The sequence below is a fragment of the Lynx canadensis genome, chromosome B1, assembly GCF_007474595.2.
Source record: "Lynx canadensis isolate LIC74 chromosome B1, mLynCan4.pri.v2, whole genome shotgun sequence".
Lineage (NCBI taxonomy): Eukaryota > Metazoa > Chordata > Mammalia > Carnivora > Felidae > Lynx > Lynx canadensis.
Window position 1 is genome coordinate 145,700,686 of NC_044306.2, and position 22,045 is coordinate 145,722,730.

The window sequence follows — 22,045 nt, forward strand, 5'->3', positions numbered from 1 at the left end:
ACAGAATGAGCACAAGTTCATCGTGTCATAGCTTTCTGGGAAAATTTCAGTGACCGCCCATGGTTGTGAAGAGACCGTGTCCCACAAAGCCCAGGCAATCCATGGCCTGAGAGACAGCGAAATGGAGAAGTATATAGGCATGGGCTTTGGAGCTGAGACCATGATGGTTCAGTTCCTGCCTCTAACACTCACTAGCTGGGCCAAACTGAGAGACTACCTCACTTCTACAGGCCTCAGTTTTCTCACCTATAAAATAAGACGAATAATGGTCCCTCCTTCATAGGGTTTTCAGGAAAACTGAAAAAGCTAGTATCTATAAGCACTAAAAAACCTCCCGGAAACATAGTAAGTGCTATGTAAGTGTTAGCTATTATTATTATCTTTTCAGCTTCATCTCACCTCTAACAGCCCCCCTTCCCTCCAGCTGTCCAGGTTCCAGCCACCATGGCTTTCCCTCACTTCTTCAACTGCTCTAGGTTCCTTCCTGTTCCTGCTCCTCCCAGCGTGCTCCCCTTCAAATTTCCTGTGGTTAACTCTGACCCTGCCTTCAGCATCAGCACTCCCTCGTCCCTGTGACTAAGACCTTTCCCTCTTGGCCCTTCTCTCATGATTATCTGGTTAATATTTGCCTCCTCTGATAGAGGAGGTAGTAGGCTGTTTCGCTAACCACTGTGGCTCCTCTGCCTGGAGCAGTGTTTGACGCCAAATAGCACTGGATAAAGATTTGGTCTTTGAAGTGTTTTGTCTTGTCATGCCACATCACGCCGGCAGGTGGCATCAAAATGCATCTTATCAACGACTGAGCCACAGGATTCTAGCCCTCTAGAAACACAGCCCAAACCCAAGTAGCAGCTTGCGATGTTTCCCATTGTTTAGGAGTAAAAAAAGTTGGAGAATTCCAAAGACTTTTATCTATATGTTCGCATATATTGTATCTAGAGGTGAGTGGTCTTCCAAGTGAATTATAAAAGGTTATGAAATTTTGATATTCGCAAATTAAAACGATTATGCTTCTAAAATTTAAGAGGATCTGAATCTAATCTTCTACTAAGGCGACTCCCTGTCCAGCAGCGTGTGGTCAGAACTTCTAACACACGCCCAGGTGATTGGAATGTCCCGAATTTTAAGAATTATTTCAGGATCTCTTTATGGCACGAGGGAGGTCTTAAGCTAGTTTTCGTTTTCAATTGTTCCTGCTACTGTATGATTTAATTTACTGGTGGAATTGTGCCTGAATGGCTTTGTTATTGTGTGATTGTTGAAATTAGGCTACTTCTGTTGTTCTTCTGCTCCCCGGTTCTTACTATGTAATGCTTTATTCCAGGGTAGAATTAGTGAAGTAGGTGGGTCCTGGTGAAAAAAGTTGGGAGAAATGCTGCTCTTTTTTTTTTTTTTTTTTTTTTAAGTCTGTTTGTTTGTTGAGAGAGCACAAGAAGGAAAGGAGCAGAGATAGAGAAAAAGAGAGAATCCCAAGCAGGCTCAGCGCTGTCAGCCCAGAGTCTGACTTGGGGTTCGACCTAACTAACCGTGAGATCCTGACCTGAGCCAAAATCAAGAGTCTGACGCTTAACTGACTGAGCCACCCAGGCACTCAGAGAAATGCTGGTCTTGGGCAGTGCTCAGGGAAAGAATGAATATCTGTGCAGGGAGATGCGGCCGGGAGGTTCTGTGGACCTAGATCTAAACTGAAGGTGAGAAAAAAACCTTGGGTTTCTGAAGTGTTATTTTACCCAAACGAAATTTGCACTCTATTCCAAAATCAATCAAGCACCTATGATACTCTCAAATTTGGTATTTAAAAAAAAAAAAAGGTTTATTATTATTTTTTTGATGTTTATTTTTGAGAGAGAGAGAGAGAGAGAGAGACAGAGCACAAGCAGGGTAGGGGCAGAGAGAGAGAGAGGGAGACACAGAATAGGAAGCAGGTTCTGGGCTCTGAGCTGTCAGCATGGAGCCTGATGCGGGGCTTGAACCCATCAACTGTGAGATCACAACCTAAGCCAAAGTCAGACATTTAACCAACTGAGCCACCCAAGTGCCCTCAGGTTTATTTCTAATTAGGTGCCACTGAATAAAATAGATGATGAACTAGAACAGGCCGTTTCACTCAGCAACATGTGTGCCCCCAGGCTGAGTCCCACACCTATTTCCTTCTACACTGTTCAAGTCTGGAGGATGGAAATGTCAGTGGACAGAAAATGGGAAATAAATATGCTCCTGTGAAAAATTTACTCTAAGCTAATTAAAATATACTAGGTCGGCATATGCTTCATTTTTCAATAAAACGATAATTTTATTTCAAGAGTTCTGAAACTTAAAATTTTAAAGTATAAGACTACTTTTAAGATTTCGGTGATAATCTGTCATAGAATTTACCAGAGAAGCCTCTCATTCTCACATACTCTACCCTCCCCTCCCTTCTTCTATGACTTCATTTTGATGAGTCTAAGATACGAATGTAGCAGTTTCTGCCAGACATTATAACTGCTAGAAGACACGGAAACCTAAATAAATTGAATTTATAGATACTCATCAAGTCCTATTTGCTCTAATTTCTGACTGTCCAATGAACAAATATTTTACAAGGCCTTAAGTACATTTGGCAGCTCTCATTCATTCATTTATTATCTTTTTCATTCATTTATTAATTTTTTCACAAGGCAATGCTCTGGATGCCATGAATAATTAAACACACAGATTATATAGTCATTATTGTTATTGTTATTGTTGCCAATAACTTGTAAATGAGGAAGCAGTCATGTTTGATAAAGATTGGAAATCAGCAACAGGGACTGAAAAAAAAATAGTTTCATGATTACTCTTTTTTTGGAGTCAGTGTTGAAAAAATGTCTTAACAGTAGACCTGCAAATTAATGGTCTTTTCTGAATATTTAGTAACTAAATCTTTTAGAAGAAATACAAGGAAATTAGAATTATACTAAATAGCATTGCAGATTTCTTATATTTGCTTTATTTATTTTGCTTTATTATTGCCCCTATTAAGGGCAATCTATGAAATTACACAAATTGAAGCATGCTTAGCAGGAAGATATCAAGTTTTAAGGAACGGTGTTTCAATTCTAGTCATTATTGACTACAGTTCAATGGAAGAATTTCTAGGCAACCTGTTTTAATTTTTGAAAGTGGTAGTCTTAAGCCAAGAAGTATTATGCTCAAAGAAAGATGAAACACAGAATTTTCATAAAGAATATGAATGCTAAGACTCTTCCTTTTCATATATATGAATATGATCTCATTAATTATAGCAAAACTGTTTTTAGCAAAAATGTACAAACAAATATTTGTCAGAAAGAAGAAAAGAAAAGAGACTTTTCTGTAGTTTTGAGTTTAAGGGGGGAAAATTTTATTCCACCAGAAAAATGGGGGATAATGTTGACATTAGTCTTTGGCTATTGTGGCCATACCCATGATTACTATGGCAACAGGTAGCAAAACAATGACATCATCTTCGGTTTGAGTGCCACGTTGGGGCACTAGTCACACCCTGCACAACTCAGAGGACTGCCTCTCCATCCTTCCTTTCCCGGTTAAGTGGCTGTTGAAAGAGGGAAACCACAGAGACACTCATCAGCATCAGAGGCAATATTAATTAATTAATTCATACATTTATTTATTCATTCATTTCTTCAGCAAATATTTACAGTCCAGCTACCTAGAAACGTTTTCCCTGGGGGCAAAGTCAGGTCTTAGAGAAAGCTCCATGTGCTTCTTGATCTGTTATTCCCCTACAGCAACTGTCTGAAAATAATGATACTGTTTTTCGTGTATCTTTTTTTAAAAAGCCAATGGGGGCGCCTGGGTGGCTCAGTCAGTTAAGCGTCCGACTTCAGCTCAGGTCATGATCTCCCGGTTCTTGGGTTCCTGCCCCACGTCTGGCTCTGTGCTGACAGCTCAGAGCCTGGAGCCTGCTTCAGATTCTGTGTCTCCCTCTCTCTCTGACCCATCCCCACTCGCACTCTGTCTCTCTCTCTCTCTCAAAAATAAAAAAAAAAAATTTAAAAATAAAATAATAAAAATAAATAATAAAAAAAAAGCCAACGAACATTTAGGAAAAGGAAGGTAGAGGCTGCTGCCTCCATATCACTAGGCCATTGGGGCGATGCAAATGACCTGGCAACATTTTCTTCTGGCATCTCTAAGACTATTGAAAGTTGGGCCCCAGCAAGAGTGGAGCGTCTACTGACACCACTGTGACCCAATTCAAGCTCTTTGTAAGCTCTCTGAGGATGATGTTTACTAGTAAAGGCTTTCAAGGTAGTCTTTAATTCTGAAGATTAAAAGAGCTTATATTCCCAAGGGCAGAAATGAAACAAATGAGGATAACAAAAAGTGAAATGGGGAAAAATAAAAATGGTAAGATCATTCTGAGAAGTCAATTATATATTAAGCTTTTATGTACATGATTTTGTGCAATTCGTACAACAAGCATATTAAGTAGTGTATTACCCACATCTTACAGATGAGAAATATGTTCAATGGGTAGCCCAAGGTCTAGTCTTAGGTGGCAGAATCAGGATTCCAACTCAGATCCATATGACTCTAAACTGAGGATTTTTTCACCACACGTAAGTAGAGATCATTGGTTGTTACAAGGGTTACAAGATCATTGGTTGTTACAACCAAGATCAACCAAGATCATTGGTTGTTACAAGGGTTGATCAAGGGTTACAACAACCCTTGTAATAACAAGGGTTGTTAGCTGATGGCTCCAGCAGAGTCTCTTGAAGCTTTAGTCATTTTGATGTGTGTGTAATTTCACTCCAAAGAAGGCACATTTAAGATCATCAGAGAAACAAAGAACTTCTAGAAACTCAAGCAACACTGGTTCATAGAGAAATGTGTGAGGTCCACAGTCTGTTACTATGAAATGAGGCAGCTGCCCAGCTATTGAGTGACTCATACACTTCCTTCAGAGAATGGCAAGTGTAGTAGTAAGGGTATGATTCTTTAAATAAGAAGGAATTAAAGTTATTTAGGAAGAAAGTTTTTACGTTGTGCATGAATATTAGATAATTAGAATACTCGTAGAACTCATAGTCCAGAAAGGATCATTGGAACACCCATTCATTTACCTAATAACTTACAAATTTAATAATATTTTTAAATTGAATAATATGTGGCAGGCACTGTTCTAGATGATGAAAGCCTTGCCACGATAATTAAGAAGCAGTGTCTACGTAATGCACTCGAAACTGTCTACAAGCATCTCCTTTATATCAAACACCGTATTAGGCAGTGCGGATACTTCAATGGATAAAAAAAAGGCAAAAATATATGCTTAAAAAAATCTCATAGGCTACTACCAGAAATACAACACAAACAAGTAAATAGGATGATGCTAAGTACTATGGGGAAAAATAAAACTGGACTAAGGGAGTGGAGAGAATAGGACTAAAAAGAGAGGGTTCACATAGGATAGTCCGAGATCTCACGGGGAGAGTGATGTCAACCAAATGTTGAAGGAGATGTGGGGGTGAGTCAGGCAAATATCTTGGGAACAGATATTTCATGCAAAAGGAAGAACAAGAGCAAAGTCTCTGAGGGAGCAGGGTGCCGGGCGTGTTTGAGGAGGAGTGATGTGGTCGGTGTGGCTGCAGTGAAGTGAGTGTGGGAGAGGAGCAGGAGAAGGAAGCATGGCTCCTACTGAGAACCAAATTATGTGGGGCTTTGTGGGCCAAGTTAAGGATGTTGGCTCTCATTCATAGGGAGACAGGAAACCATTGGAAGATTATGAACTTCTGGATGACATGACCTGACTTAGATTTTCAAAGGATTACCCTGACTTCTAGGCTAAGAATAGACTATAGGAGAGCAAGGATAGAAGCTGGGAACTACTTAGAAGTATCACAGTAAAAGGGTTATTGACAAGCAGTATTTAAAGTCAAAGGAACAGAGTTTTCATCAGAGCAAGCATGCTGCTAGAAGAGAGAAGACATTCAAAGATGGAGGGCTAGGGTCCTGAAACATTTTGGCATAAAGTCAATAGAAGGAAATAATAAAGGATATTGAGAAACGGGCCACTAATGGGATTGACTGGTGATTGTGGTGGAGTGATGAGGTAACATGTCTGACCAGAGTGGGTTCAAGAGAGAGAAGTTGAATGAATTTGGAGATGGGGAGTATAGATTGGGGTGTGGGGTTGGTAATTTTTTTCTATAAAAGGCCAGATAAGAGATATTTTAAGCTTTGTGACCATAGGATCCCTTTGCCACTACTCGACTTTCTTGTTCTAGTACAAAAGCAGCTCAGACAATGCATAAATGAACGAGTGTGGTTTTGGTTCCAATAAAACTTTATTTCAAAAAGCTCTCCGTGAGACGGATTTGACCCACAGGTTGTAGTTTGCTGCCCCCCGATATGGAAAATTATGTCAAGGAGTGGAGCACTGAATTTGGTAGAAGCTGGAGGAAAACATGGAAGTGGAGGAAGAAGGCTCACCTGAGAGTCTCAGGAGACCGAGAAAAATAGTTGCTGGAGTTATGACCTTTAATAATATGAGTCCACTCAAGGGATTCCTGTTTTGTCAGGGAACGTCCACAAGTAAGTATAACACAGGTTTGCCGCTGTCTTGGTGAGAGTAGGAGCTCAGAGTTTGGCTGAGGTTGCCAAGGGCAATATGTGAGGAGAGAGAAGTAAGCTGAGGACATAACTTTGGGACTGTCTGGCATATGAGAATAAAGATCAGCTGGAGGAGACCTCGGGAAGAGAAATCAGAGAGGCAAGAATCAGGAGCAGAGCCAGCTTCGTGGTCACGTCACCTGTGGAGTCACAGGGCCTGGGCTTCGAAGAGACCTCTGCTTGGCTTTATGATCTGCTGTCACCATCCTGAAATTCACAATAATTTTTCCAGCAAGTGGCCCTGCATTCTCATTTGCATCGAGCCCCGCACACTACGTAGGTTGTCCTGAAACAGGAGCATATAATTAGACTCTCCAGGCCAGTGTAATGTCATAAAAGCAAGGGTAGTAAAGAGTTTCAACCAAGAAGAGTTGGAAAAAGGAGGGATAAAAGTAACAGCGAAAAGGCCATGATGACATTATTGTCTTTCTCGAGAAATGACATATTGTCTTTCATTCCATGAAAGCAAAATAAAATCGCCATAGAAAAAATATGCCATTCTCCGGGACACAAGGAAATGATCGCAACATCAAACCACAAATTATGAAGCACACTTTTCAAATACAGTGTATCATTAATGAGGAGAGGGAGAGTGCTGGGAGCCAGCCTACTCATGCGACATCAGAGTGCAGTAGGATTCAGCCGTCAAAAGCTTCCCTAGAAATCCTTTGAGTAGAACAAAGAGGGCTAAGCAAGTACATCTGTAGAGGTGGCCTTAGGCTCTGTAGATACCCAGTTGTTATCATAAAAAGCCACGACATTTGCCATGGCTATATTTTTTCCATGATAGAGATTAAAACATGAGAATCTGCAGATACATATTTTTTTTTGACCTGCACTGTCTTTAAAATGTAGAAGTTTCACTTTTTAAAAATCCACATTTTGGGGTGCCTGGGTGGCTCAGTCGGTGGAGCGTCTGACTCTTGGTTTCAGGTCAGGTCATGATTTCATGGTTTGTGAGTTTGAGCCCCACATCAGGTTCTGTACTGAGGGCTGGGAGCCTGCTTGGGATTCTCTCTCTCTCTCTCTCTCTCTTGCTCTCTCTCACAATAAATAAATTTTGAAAAATTAAAAAAATAAAAATCCACATTTTTACAGTCTATTGAAAAAGAAGATCTGGCCAGAATGTGCTTACATAACAACCAGATAGCAGCTAATCAGTGAGTAGCTGCCCATCCCTGGGATAAAGCACACACTGCAGTTTACCATAGACCCCACCGTTCCCTCTGGTCTTATATTTGGCCCATGTCACCCATTTATATCATCCACTTTATCTCTGTAAGCATTTGAGTTTCAAAACCCTGGTATATGACCCAAACTTTTAACCTAGGAGCACCTCCAAGCGAAATAGAAGAAAGGAGAGCTTTGCTGAGACCCACATTGACTGTAGAGGAGAGAAATTCACCCAGGATAAACAAAATACTAGATATGACATAACAGTATTTAAGGAAACAAGCAAAATGGAGGCTTTGCACTCAGAGATCACTATGGACTCTCCCCCCTATTATTTCCCCTTTACTCTTAAGCAAAGTGAATATAGTTCAAAGGTGAATACTAGTCAGAAATAAATCTGCTGTAGACCCATGTCTAACATTGTAACTGATCAGTTTCTTAAAAAATGAGGACGAGAATAAGCAAAGGGAAGCTGAAGTAAATATATCAAAAATGAATATAAATATAAGGAAACCACATCTATTAATTCTGCAAAGTTTTACAAAAATTATAGACACCACGAAGGACAGAAAGTTGTAAGAACAGATAGTTTAAAGAAGAGATTTTAAGACAACAAAAGACATGATGAAGCAAGGTTTCAGAGATCAAGAAAAACATGGAAGGAAAAGATACATAAACCACTGTAGAGATAAAAACTAAACAAACCAACAATTTCATTGAGATAACTCAAAGAAGAATCATGAAAAAGACATAAGTGCTCGAAGAAGTCACACAAAATGGTATAAAAAATAATGATGTAAACACAATTACAGAAAAGGTGGCAGCAATGGGCAAAAGGGAGCCAACATTCAGAAAATGATTTCCTGAGGGGAAAAAGGAGAACAAATAGAGAGATCATTTAAGGAAAAAAAAAAAGAAAAAAAGACAAGTTAGTGAATCCAGATATTGAAATGACATTCTGTATTGTTGGCAACAACACTAGAGATTCATAAGCACTAGTGACGTTCCTCTACTTCAGTGATAACCAGGTGTATATGCACCCCGTCAGCAAAAGTACGCCACGTCTAAAGGGGGCAAAAATCAGATTGACCTCAGAATTTTTTTTCATAGTAACGTCTATTGCTAGAGACGATGGAGCTAAATCCTAAGGAAAAGAAAGTGTGAACCAAGGGTTTAACAGTCAGGTAAGTGTAAATGTATATAGGCCACATACATTCTCAAACATGCAAGATCTAGTTCTCACTTTAATTATTTTTAGATTTATATGTAATCTATAACATATACTGTATTATTATGTCGTATATATTATTATGCATTATATACTATACATTAATATCTTTACATATTATATTTATTTATTTTTATTTATCTAGTGGTCTTGACTTCAGTACATAGTTCTATACAGCAATATTTGTTTCACCGACTGCGATTTTGTGGAAACAAAAAACAGATGAGTCTTGCATGAAGGCCCAAGGGCTATATTAGGCTTATTTGTCCACAGTGATTGGCTACTGGAACTGAGTTCATCATGGCATTTCCAAGCATAAGTAGGCACCAAGGACTGCCTAAACTACAGACAAGTCATTTTGGCTTCAGCTTGAGTCAGTAGGTCAATCTATTGGAAGAACTAGTGATACTGCTTTATTTTCATAATTTCAAAGACACTGGAACCTGTCTACAAAGTTCCCTATAGAGTTGACAGCATTGGAATTACTTTTTAGGGATTTTATTGGGATTCGGGTATTTAGTGTTTAAGGGCAAGGCCTTCCAGATCAATAAAGGTAGCTTTATAGCTATGTGTTGCTGGTTAAACAACTTAATCTCTTTAAGCCTCAATTATTCAACTTTCAGATGGTGGTAATGGTATTGCTATCACATGGTTCTTTTCCACATTAGCCAAGTAAATGTACGGAAAATACCGATCAAAGGATCTGAAACACTGTAGATTCTACAGAGAATTGGTTGCCCTCTTGTATGTTATACCTTAGAGTGAGTCTGTAAACTGAAGTTATTTTCACTTTCAAAAATACCAGAAATTATTCACCTAAAAGAAAGTCTACTTAGCATATTTTAGAATTCAGTTCTGATCAAAAACTATTTATTGGATACCTCATCTATGTTAGGCCCTGAGTCGGGTGCCAATGGTACAAAGAAGCAATATGGGATCTCTATGTTCAAAAAAGCGTGTGGTCTTATGGGAGAGAGGACCACATACCCAGACAGTTCTAATATAATATGGGGATTGTTAATAAAGAGAGGCACAGAGTTTCTCATCCATGTTTCTGACAGGGTCTTTAACAGAACATCTTAGTAGAGGTCTCACACTGGGCTTAAGAATTATCTCAGGGGGCACCTGGGTGGCTCAGTCGGTTAAGCGGCCGACTTCGGCTCAGGTCATGATCTCACAGTCTGTGAGTTCGAGCCCCGCGTCAGGCTCTGTGCTGACAACTCAGAGCCTGGAGCCTGCTTCAGATTCTCTCCCTCTCTCTCTGACCCTCCCTCATTCATGCTCTGTCTCTCTCTGTCTCAAAAATAAATAAACATTAAAAAAAATTAAAAAAAAAGAATTATCTCAGGACTTTGTTAAAAATGCAGATTTCTATCCGCATTTTTAACCACTGATGCAGGAGTCTCTGTTTTACAGCTGACTCTGCTTTACACTACGGCTTGGTACCCACTGGTTTTTAGGACCACAGAAGAAATACTCTTTGTCAACCCAGAGGTTCAGCGTGACACCCCAGCTGACTCTTAAGGGGGAACAGAAAATCGCTGTATGGAAAGAGGTGGAAAGAGCTTCCAGGCTGCAATCTCAGAGTGAGCCAAGATAGTTCTGCAGACAGAAATGGGGTGGTGTGGATACACAGTTGGGTATCAGGATCCCAGAGCCCCCAGTGTCATGGGGCAGGTTGCAAAACGGTAGCTGCTAAAGATGACTTAAGTGAAACATTTTTGGCCAATTGCTTCTGCATATTCTTCGCCTTTTCTGTATCTGGCATATTGAACCACCTATCAGATCATGCCTCTATTGGAGCTTTTTCTGAATCACTGAGGAATAGTAGAACAACAGAGTTGAAGAGATGCAAGGGAGTTTGAAATATCCTGGATTTTCCCTTTGCTTCTAGATTGGAGGTGAGATGTAAAAGGGCTATCATTCAATGCTCACTGTTTCTCTCTTGGTTTATAATAATCTAGCAGGCCTGTCAAAGCATAGTAGCAGGTGCTAGCAGACCAAGAATTCCACTGGTGATAATATCAGGTGAGTTAGCATTCTGTAGGTCCTCAGAGCTTAGTCCATGGGGTGTGGCAGGCCTGCACCTTTTCACTCCTACTGAGATTTCTCATAAGCTGGGATGCCTCAGAGATAGGGTATGTCACGCCTTCACTTGTTTGGATTGCTTCACTCTCCCATGATCCACCCTTTCCAGGCTGCTGAATTCTCCTTGTGGGGAATGACCTCAGTTTCTTCCTAAGAACTAAAACCTATAAAAAAAAAAAAAGGGGGGGGGGTGCTGTTAGAAGGGATGTCTTCATCAAGAGGAATGGGACACAACCTGAAAGCAATGGCCTGATTTAATCCTATTCTATCTCTTCTAGAAATACCATTGGCCTTTGATCCTTAAGGAATCATGTTTGAGTTGGACACAGTACTTGGCCAGTAACCAGTGGAGGCATTAACCTAAATGATTCCTATCTCAGGATTTGATGAAGAGATTAATAATCTCCCAGCTTGGTGAGAAATGCTATGCTCTATGTAGTGAGGTCAACAATCATTGAATTCCACTGAACGTTCTTGAATGGGAAGAGCAACAGTTAAAGATCTCAACCTTCTTTGCTTATCTACCCCATGTAAACCGAACTCTTTGTGGTTGGAATGCTGGTCCCAAGTGCTGAGCCATCAATTAACTCTTTACCCACATCGTTCACATTCTCTGGGGACTTCTTATTTGTTTCTGTTAAAAAAATTTAAATAAACAACATTAATAGAATTCAGAGGACTTATTTAATTTTTAATTAATTTAACTTATTTAAATTATCTCTACCTCCAATGTGGGTCTTGAACTCACCACTCTGAGATCAAGAGTCGCATGGTCTTCTGACTGAGCCAGCCAGACACCCCCTAGTAGAATTCAAAAGAGATAAAAAGTTGACCCTTAAATGATACCCCAAAATTATACAATTTATTTTTGTGGTAATGTAATATAATTGAGTGATGCCAGCAGGTGTATGATTCATGAGTTTTGCTCAATTTTAGCATACAATTGATAATAATCAATTTATTATTTCCACACCCTCCACACAGATTATTTCTATAAGCTCCTTACATATTCATAAGAATTTATGTCACAAATATCAGAAATCAAATCCAAAAATCACTTAACCAGAAAAAGTTTATTGGCTTGCCTAAAAGTCTAATGGCCGATTCCGTATCAATTGGAACGGAATTTCTTTGACTGGCTTCTCAGGTTTGTGCACAATGTGTGTGTGTGTGTGTGGAGGGCTGAAAGGATGTGGGTGTGTGTTTGACAAACTCTCAGCTCTGTTTTCATCGTCAATGACTTCATCACATTGATGAGAGGTTTGTGAAAGATTTGGGTTAAGGAGGAAGAATGATATTTCTGGCAACGATGAAAAGAGCATAGAAGTTTGAAACAGCATGTGCTTAGAAAGCTTCCAATAGGTTGGTGTGGCTGGAATGTGGGGCTCCTGTAGAGCAGTAACAAGATGGTAGACAGATGCCATAGAGTCTTGATAAAAGACATAGATTTTTCTTATGTCAGCAACAGGGAGTCATGAGGGTCTTCAAGCAGTAAAGTATAATAAGATTTGAACCTTATTAAGATTATTCTGGTATTAATATGGACAGTGGACTTGACACAATTAAGAGAGAGAGCCAGGATTGTGCATGGTGAAATTATTAAAGTTAAAGGGGTCTGAACTCAAATAGAGACAATGGATGTACAGAGAAGAGGAAGAACGTTACATATCTGTGACAAGTTGAATATCAAAGGTTCTAGGAGTTAGAGGTAAAGGAAGGTAAAGGAAGGGAGACAAGGTATAAAATTACTTCTGGGCTCCCAACTTGGGTGAATGCTAATACATTCAGAGGTGAAATATTAGAACGAGGAGCACATTTTTGCTGGAGTTGAGGTGTCCGAAGGGGCAGATAGCCCAATGAGGAGCATGTGGCCATGAATTAAGCCCAGGGGAAGTCCAGCAGGCAGCATCTGGAATAGGCTCAGACTCTCATGCAGAAACAGGTGCATGGGTGCTCTTTCCCTCAGGTCCTATAGAGAGACATGCTGCGGCTGGGGTGCAGTTGAATATTCCCTAGGACTGGGCTCTAGTAGAGGGACCCTGACTTCCCGAGGCTCTCCCTTCTCATTTGTACAAACCTGAGAACAACTTTATGGGAGTAATAAACATTTTGGAGGCAAGGGTCAAACAGCCAGGGCCTAGGTGCCAGCTATTGAAGACATCTGCAAAACATCAGATGTCCGGGGCATACGCTTTGCGGTCCTGGGTCCCATGGGAATCTGGAGTTAAATGAAGCTCATAGTTCCAGACAGCTTTTCATTAGGTTACCCAAGATGCATCCCTAAGGTCCTTCTTTAGATAACTTTGCTTGTCTCCACACACTTTTTCAGTAATCATTTATAAATATGGTCCTACGGTTCAGAAAGAGTAAGAATATACTTTGGAAGTAAGAATATGTTTTTGAAACTTATCAGCTCGTATGTTGAGAGCTGACATTTTGGATAAAGATGATATTGCTCAAGAGGAAGCAATCAAGTTAGCAGAGAAGAGAGACAAGAAGGCAAATGTGGAAAAGGCTAACATTTGAGAGGGAGGGTGGACCAAAAGCCCATCAAAGCGACGAGGAGGGACTGGACATAGTCGGCACTGGATGGGTAAAAACTAGAAGCGAGGGGTATCCTAAATGTAAGATGAGACATAGTCTGTGAAATGCCACAGAAATACTGATGAGGTAAGGATTAGAGACTGTTCACTGACCCATATTTTCCCCATTCTCAAGTTCATTTGCGTGTTTCTAATTCTGAACCGTATTCTAGTTCTGAGTCGTATAATCAACACGTACATTTTTTTTCTGGTACTGTTTTCTTTTTATTGTCCTGATTGGGTGTTACTGAATGGATGCTGTCTGTTGTACTGATGGCACCCTACCGAGATCTTGAAAAAACGGGATATACAATTAGGAAAATTACCTTTAACGGGTAATGATTTAGTCTATGTGTAATGGATTAAAACAGAAAATGCCAAGTCACGTGATTCAAGACAATCAGAAGATCCTTTGCTCATCAAAGGATATAGAGAGAGCAGAGACTGACAAAGATAAATATTGATGGTGCCCATTTCAACACCTGCCTGGGGGCACTGGGAATCTTGATCTGTGAGCTGAGGGTCCAGCTTCACAAGTCCATCCTTGTGAAGATTAATTCACTGGGTCCCTTTGGCATTATAAGCTTAAAATAGCCAACCTTATTAAGCTTCAAATTATAATTGGTCTTTCCTAGGTATGTATTTCATATGTTGAGTAGAGTAATATAGTGAAATATATATTTCTCATGTAAATTACTGCTATTATGTTCATTCTTCCTTTTGGTTAGCTGATAAAATTAGGTCTCTGAGTCTGTGAGGATGGGATCAGAAGAAGATGATCACGTCCCCACCCTGGAAGCTCCCATGGGAGCCAGATAGCTGGCCTCCTGTGAAACTTCTCTATCTTATTGCTTAACTTAGAAATTCTGACACTATAACTTAAAGGGCAAAAGGTGATAAGTTTTAATACAGGGACTAAACATAAAAAAAAAAAAGCCCAAAACCCACAACAGAACAAATAATAACACCAAAACTCCCATTTCTATAAAAGTCCAGCATAGTGAGTGACTAATTCCAGGAACTTTTCTTAACTAAAGGAGGTGGTCTTTGGGCTGGCCTTTATATAATTGAAAATATTTTTTCAGGCAAAGATAGGATACAAAGCACACTCCAAGTAAAAGAAATAGCACACATAAAGTCTAGAAATCAGGAAGGAACAATCAGCACATTTACAGAATGAGTTACCAAGTGAATTGTTATCCAAATCTAAGAAAAAAAATGAGCACGTCAAGATGTATCTTTAAAAATATGCCAGAATTTGATCCCGTTAAAATGTAAGTTTTTCAAACGGAAAATGATGATCCATTTTTGCGTAGGACACAGTATTCTAAGATCACACTGGAATCTGAAAACACAAGTTACCTCAATCCAACTGGAACTTTCATATCATCCAGGCTATTTTGAATTAAATTTAAATTATAGATAGATGGTAAATAGCCAATAGAGGAAATCAGAACGTTCAGCTTTTCTTTGAATGGTGAATGTTGCATTTCATGTGGGAAGAGTCTAATATACTTGGATAATTAGAAAAATTAAGGGCTTGGGTCTTCTGAGTGGCTCAGTCAGTTAACCGTTTAACTCTTGGTTTTGGCCTAGGTCATGATCTCATGGCTCATGGGTTCGAGACCTGCATCGGCTCCTCGCCGGCAGTGCAGAGCCTGCTTGGGATCCTCTCTCTCCCTCTCTCTCTGCTTTTCCCCTGCTCTCACTCTCTCTCTCTCAAAATAAATAAATAAACTTTAAAAGAAAAAGAAAAAAAAAGAGAAATTAAGGGCCCTCATACTTTTTCTGCACCTATGACTTTATTCACTAACTGATATTATATAATTTTCCTTAGAGAAGGTAATTGATATTAAATCAAGCTCAATAGTGGTTATAGAACTACACAGGTGGGGATTGCCTGGGTGGTTCAGTCGGTTGACAGTCAGACTTCGGCTCGGGTCATGATCTCACAGCTCGTGAGTTTGAGCCCCACGTGGGGCTCTGTGCTGACAGCTCGGAGCCTGGAGCCTCCTTCGGATTCTGTGTCTCCCTCTCTCTCTGTCCCTAACCCACTCACATTCTGTCTCTGTCTCTCTCAAAAATAAATAAACATTAAAAAAATTAAAAAAAAAAGAACTACACAAGTGGAAGAAAACCTATTTTAACACTCCTAAAAGTGGCAACCAATGCTTTTCTCTCTAGTGAAAAGTAAAATAAGACATATCCATATGAAAACCTTCAGTCTGAGTATGTTACTGCCTTTGAATTCATGAAAAGAAAAATTAAAGTTATGTTTTTAGTTTTCTCTTAACTTTGCTTTAAACCACCAATTATTTTTTTAAATTTTTTAATGTTTTATTTATACTTGAGAGAAAGAGAGACAGAGAGAGACAGAGTGTGAGCAGTGGAGGGGCAGAGAGAGGGGCACACAGAATCTGAAGCAGCCTCCAGGCTCTGAGCTGTCAGCACAGAGACCAACACGGGTCTCGAACTCAGGAACTGTGAGATCATGACCTGAGCCGAAGTCGGACGCTCAATCAACTGAGCTCAATCAATTGCCGCTAAACTACCAATTCTTAAAATATGCTTTATCAATTATTGCTGGGGAATTCTAGACAATAGTCAGGCATTTTGAAGTACATATTAATGCAATACTCCCAATTACCCAATTGGTATGTATTAGACAATTGAACTTAACTCTTTAATCTGTAACTCTTTTGCTTATGGTTATATTAGTATTAGATCTTGGTTCTCAAAGAAGCAGTATGAAGTGATTTTGATTCTTTTGACTGTTGTAACTTAAACAAATGACAGGTGCATTTTTAAAACATTTGTTTTCACTCGGTAAAGGACGACCACCTTTTCCTTGTGATATCCTGAAGTCTTTAGATGAGAATCTATGTAGTACCCCCAGACCAAGACATAAGAGGGACTCAAAAAATATGAGAGAGAAAGAGAGGAAGAGAGAGAGGGAGATTGAGGTGTATATCCAAGGAAGATTTTTAAAGTTCTATCTCAGTAATAAAACCTGAATTGCTTGGACTCCTCATTGATAGCAAAAATGACTTTCTTTTAAATCATAGGAATAAGAGGGGCGCCTGGGTGGCTCAGTTGGTTAAGCTGCCAATGTTGGCTCAGGTCATGTTCTCACAGTTTGTGAGTTCGAGACCCACGTTGGGCTCTGTGTTGACAGCTCAGAGCCTGGAGCCTGCTTTGGATTCTGTGTCTCCCTTTCTCTCTGACCCTTCCCTGCTGACACTCTGTCTCTCTCTCTCTCTCTCTCTCTCTCTCTCAAAAATAAATAAACATTAAAAAATAATAAATAAATAAATAAATAAATAAATAAATAAATCATAGGAATAAGATATACCTGACTGTTTGGGGTGATGTGCGCCCCACCTACTATTACATAGTGCATTTGGTGCAATTTTTCATTAGCATAAAAGTAGACCAGGCCCCTTCTAGCCAAGAAACATGCATAAATGCATAATTATACATTGGCAAGGCTAATATAACAGGAAAGGTACTGGGAAAGCAATACATCTCAATTCAGTGACAGAGTTACTGAGCACATAAATTACCAGTGTTTTTATTTCTCCTTGTGGGTGATTAATTTGGATGCCTTGTTTGAAGTGTCACAATCCTGTTTAAGCATATTTGAAACATGACTGGTTATTATACTCATTTGTTTGTAATGGAGGCAAATTCTCTTTTCTCAAACCCAGCCCCCGATACCAGCCGATGTTCTCTGTAGGATGGGTTATGAGGGAAAGAGTGTTTCCTTATTATGGGGTTGATAAAATGTAGTTTTAGGATAAGCCCTCACAAAGATTTCACGAAAAGTTGTTTTGCTTTTCACTTTTGGAGAGTATCATTTCCTTGTGTAAGAGCTTGGGTTATTTAGAGAGCCAAAGAATTGGTTGTGATTCCTGTGTGTCAAATATTGTGCAAACAGACAGCATATGAAATGGGACTGAGATTCAAAAGGAACATATGGAGGGGTGCCTCAGTGGCTCAGTCGGTTAAGCATCTGACTCTGGCTCAGGTCACGATCACACAGTTTGTGAGTTTGAGCCCTGCGTCCAGCTCTGTGCTGACAGCTCAGAGCCTGGAGCCTGCTTCATATTCTGCCTCTGTCTCTCTCTGCCCCTCTGCTACTTGTGTTTTCTCTCTCTCTCCCTCTCAAAAATAAATAAACATTAAAAATTTTAAAAAATGAACATATGGAAATGAGAAAATAAGGGGGTATATAACTTAGTATTGGATTTTTTAAAGAACATACAACTCACTTCGCTTACCTATTCCTTTCTTTTTCAGTTGGCATCTCTTCTGCTCTAGAAAGTGGCAATGATATAGACAGTGTTACTGTTGAACCCTCACTCCCCAACATCAATTCCTGAAAAGATAAAGGTAGACAAAGAGATAATGCTTTAGCTGTCAATTCCCAGACTTTACTTGGAGTGTAAATGGAGAAAAGCAAGTGCAGTCTAGTTCTCCTGAACACTACATCGCAATAAGCAGAGTAGATAGCTAAGTCAACAGCGTTGGTATCTACCGAATCTCGTTTGTTATCTCTCGCTGAGTGTCCACAGCTCAGCCGCTTAGGTATCCTGGAAGTGTCCAATCTCCAAATGACTGTTTATGAAGATGAGCTGCATCTTTTAAGTAATATCCCTCATTAAAAGGAATTATTTTAAAGGTGACTCATTTTTGTTGGACTCTCCTTTCCAGTTGCGTCCTTTCCACACAATACCAGTGAGAGGACACTCCGTTGATCCTGGTCTACCGGGACCCACATGTTTTGTTTTGTTTCGTTTTTCCAAAGCAATGTGTGTTTTAGATCACATTATAAAGTAGGTACAATAAGAAATTGTACAAGCAGGAATTTCTAGGTCCTTCAAATAATAACAAATTACACATATATTAAAGCTACACAGAGAACTTTATTTGGGTGTTTGGAGTGCAGGCCCTTGAAAAGTCTCAATTTTTTCTTAATCTTCCAAGTTGCATGAAAAGCTCTTATAAGTTGTTTTTTTTTTTTTTTTAATTTAACATAGACTATAATTCTCTCGCTGATGGATAGAATCAAAGCATAATTACCTAAATGTATTTTCTAGTCCCTGTTGAATCCATCTAGTTTCCACAATTATTAGCCTGATATTCAGATACCAGTTGATATGGTCTTAGGGAATCCAAGCTAAATTTTAATGCCGATCCAACCACGACAGATACTCAGTTGGGGGAAAATGCACATAATGTACTATAAAAACAAATTGTGAGTTCTAATTGTTGTGATTTTGGGTTTAATGTGCAGCACTGTCCCCCTCTATTAGCAGACAATTAAAAAGTTCACGGGAAATGAAATGTGCATGCATAGTTCACCCCAAAATGAAAAGAGTGTGTGAACTTCTGAAGTTACAGTGACGATGATAAGTGAAGTCAAGATTATAAAGCTCCCACAAAAGATACCACTGCAAGATCATATCTGTTTCACAAAGATCCTCCCATAGAGAATAAAACCACTTAGGCGTGTGCTATGGGTTTAATCGTGCCCCCCCCACAGAGTCACATATTGAAGTCCTAATTCCTACTACATCAGAATACGAAACAAGTTCATTGTAAGCACAATTATTTAAGTTAGGATGACGTCATACTCCGGGAGGGTAGGCCCCTAATCCAACATGGCCATGTCCTTATGAAAAGGAAAACTTTGGAGACACACGTGCTCACAGAGCATCATGTAAAAATGAAGGTAGACATGGGGGTGATGAAGTAGAAGCTAAAGAATGTCAAAAATTGTCAGAAACCCACCAGAAGCCAGGTGAGAGGCCTGGAACCGGTTGTCCTTCACAGTCTTCAGAGGAACCAACACTGACTATATCTTCATTTTGGATTTCTAGCCTCCAGAACTGTGAGACGAGAGTTTCTATTGTTTAAAACACCCAGTTTGTGGTAATTTGTTAGGGCAGCCCTAGTAAACCAATACAGCATGCTTTTGAAATTAAAGCCTATCACCTACTCCTCCTAAGAAGAGTGAGGCAATTTTCCTCAAGTTTTCTCTGTGTCACTTTGGCTTTAACCTCTTTATTTTATTTTAGGATTTTTAAAAATGTTTATTTATTTTTGTGAGAGAGAGAGAGAGAGAGAGAGGCAGAGAAAGAAGGGGACAGAGGATCCAAAGCAGATGCTGTGTTGACAGCAGAGAGCCTGATGAGGGACTCGAACTCATGAACTGTGAGATCATGACATGAGTCGAAATTGGATGCTTAACTGACTGAGCCACCCAAACACCCTAGCTTTAATCTCTTTAAATCAGATGTCTCCAAGGGTGCCCATAAAGAGCCATACAGCTCCTCTGAAAAAGTCCATAAAATCCAGCTGCTTTCAGGGGTATAAATTTCTTGTCAATTGATACTAACTAGAAAATGCAATTAGGGAAGGCTGAACTTGAACTTGGACAAGTTTTATAAGGCAAGCCTTCTCTCTGGCTTACAGTTTTTTTTTTAATTTTTTTTTAACATTTATTTATTATTGGGAGACAGAGAGAGACAGAACATGAGCAGGGGAGGGGCAGAGAGAGGGAGACACAGAATCTGAAACAGGCTCCAGGCTCTGAGCTGTCAGCACAGAGCCCGACGGGGGGCTCAAACTCAGGAACCGCAAGATCATGACCTGACCCGATGTCAGATGCTTAACTGACTGAGCCACCCAGGCGCCCCTGGCTTACAGTTATTTGAATTCAAAATCCTAAATACCACAAGAATTCTGTAAGTATGGGACATGAATAAGAGGTTATGTAAAGAGAATAAAGACTGGCCTAAAGTGCCTTCTCTCGAACGCTGAATTCTAGAAGGCAGCAAGTCCATTTTTGAGTCATTTTAATGGAAAATGATATGATCTTCCCATTTTCTATACAGTAAGTGTTCCCATGGCTCAACTACAAAGGTATAATGCCAACGAAAATAAAAACATCTCAAGAAATCAATACTTGTGGAAGATAGCGTTTTCCAATAATGCCTGCAATAACATTTCCCCTTGAATGGAAGTAGGCTGATGGCTTGCTCATAGCAATTGAAATGCAGGGAAAGTGATGCTGTATGCATTCTGAAGCCAGGGGGTGAAAAGTGATGCAGCTTCTGCCTTGTTCACCAGGACACTTGCCTTGGAACTCTGAGGCACTATGGTAGAAGGTTTACTCACCCTTGGGGCGCCTGGGTGGCTCAGTCGGTGAAGTGTCAATATTTGGCTCCGGTCATGATCTCAGGGTTCTGAGTTTGAGCCCTGCGTCAGGCTCTGCACTGACAGTGAGGATCCTGCTTGGGATTCTGCCTCCTTCTCCCTCTGCCTCTTCCCCCCCCTTGTGGGCTCTCTCTCTCTCTCTCTTTTTTAAATTTTTTTTAATGTTTATTTATTTTTGAGAGAGAGAGAGTGCGAGCCAGGGAGGGGCAGAGAGAGGGAGACAGAGAATTCCAAACAGGATCCAGGCTTTGAGGTTTCAGCACAGAGCCCGATGCATGGCTCAACCTCATGAACCGTGAGATCATGACCTGAGCCAAAGCCGGATGGTTAACTGACTGAGCCACCCCAGCGCCCCCAACCCCTCTGGATCTTAAAATCAATAAAAATAACCTATAGAGGAAAAAAAAAAAGTTTTACTCATCCAAGGCACACATGCTTTGAGGAAGCCCAGCCCACACCGGGAGGCAACATGTAGGTATTCCAGTTCAGAGTATCAGCTGAAAGTTCCAGAGTGGGCTGACCATCAGCACGAACTGCCAGACGTGCCTTCAGATGAATCCAGACCCCACCCTTTGAGTTTTAGGTCCCGGGAGTTGTGGAACAGAGAGAAGTCATCTGTTCTGTGACATTTTAAATTCTGAGCCGCAGAACCGGTGAGCATGGTAACATGGTTATTTTACGACCCAAAGTTTTGGGGTGCTTTGTTACATGACCACAGTAAATGGAAGAGTCGCTTGGTGGGCATTGCTTCTTGTAGAGAAATACCATGTATGTGCTTTGAGACATTTCTTCCTCTTTGACTATTATACTATTTATTATACTATTAAATACTAATATACTATTTAGGAGCTGTTCAGTATCCACAGAGAAAAAACACATTTCTGATCTTACTCGTCCTTCCGTGGTAGAGGTCCCCTTACAAGTCAATCCTCTTGTGGGTCTCTCTCAAAACCCCAACTTTTAAGATCAAAATCTCCAAATGATTTCATGTCCTTATGTATCATTTCTTACATTTTAATATACATCTTATGAATTACTTATTTATTGCTTTGGTATAAATACTTTCTTGTTTGTTTTCTCAACAATATAGCATAAAATTTGACGCGGGCAAGAA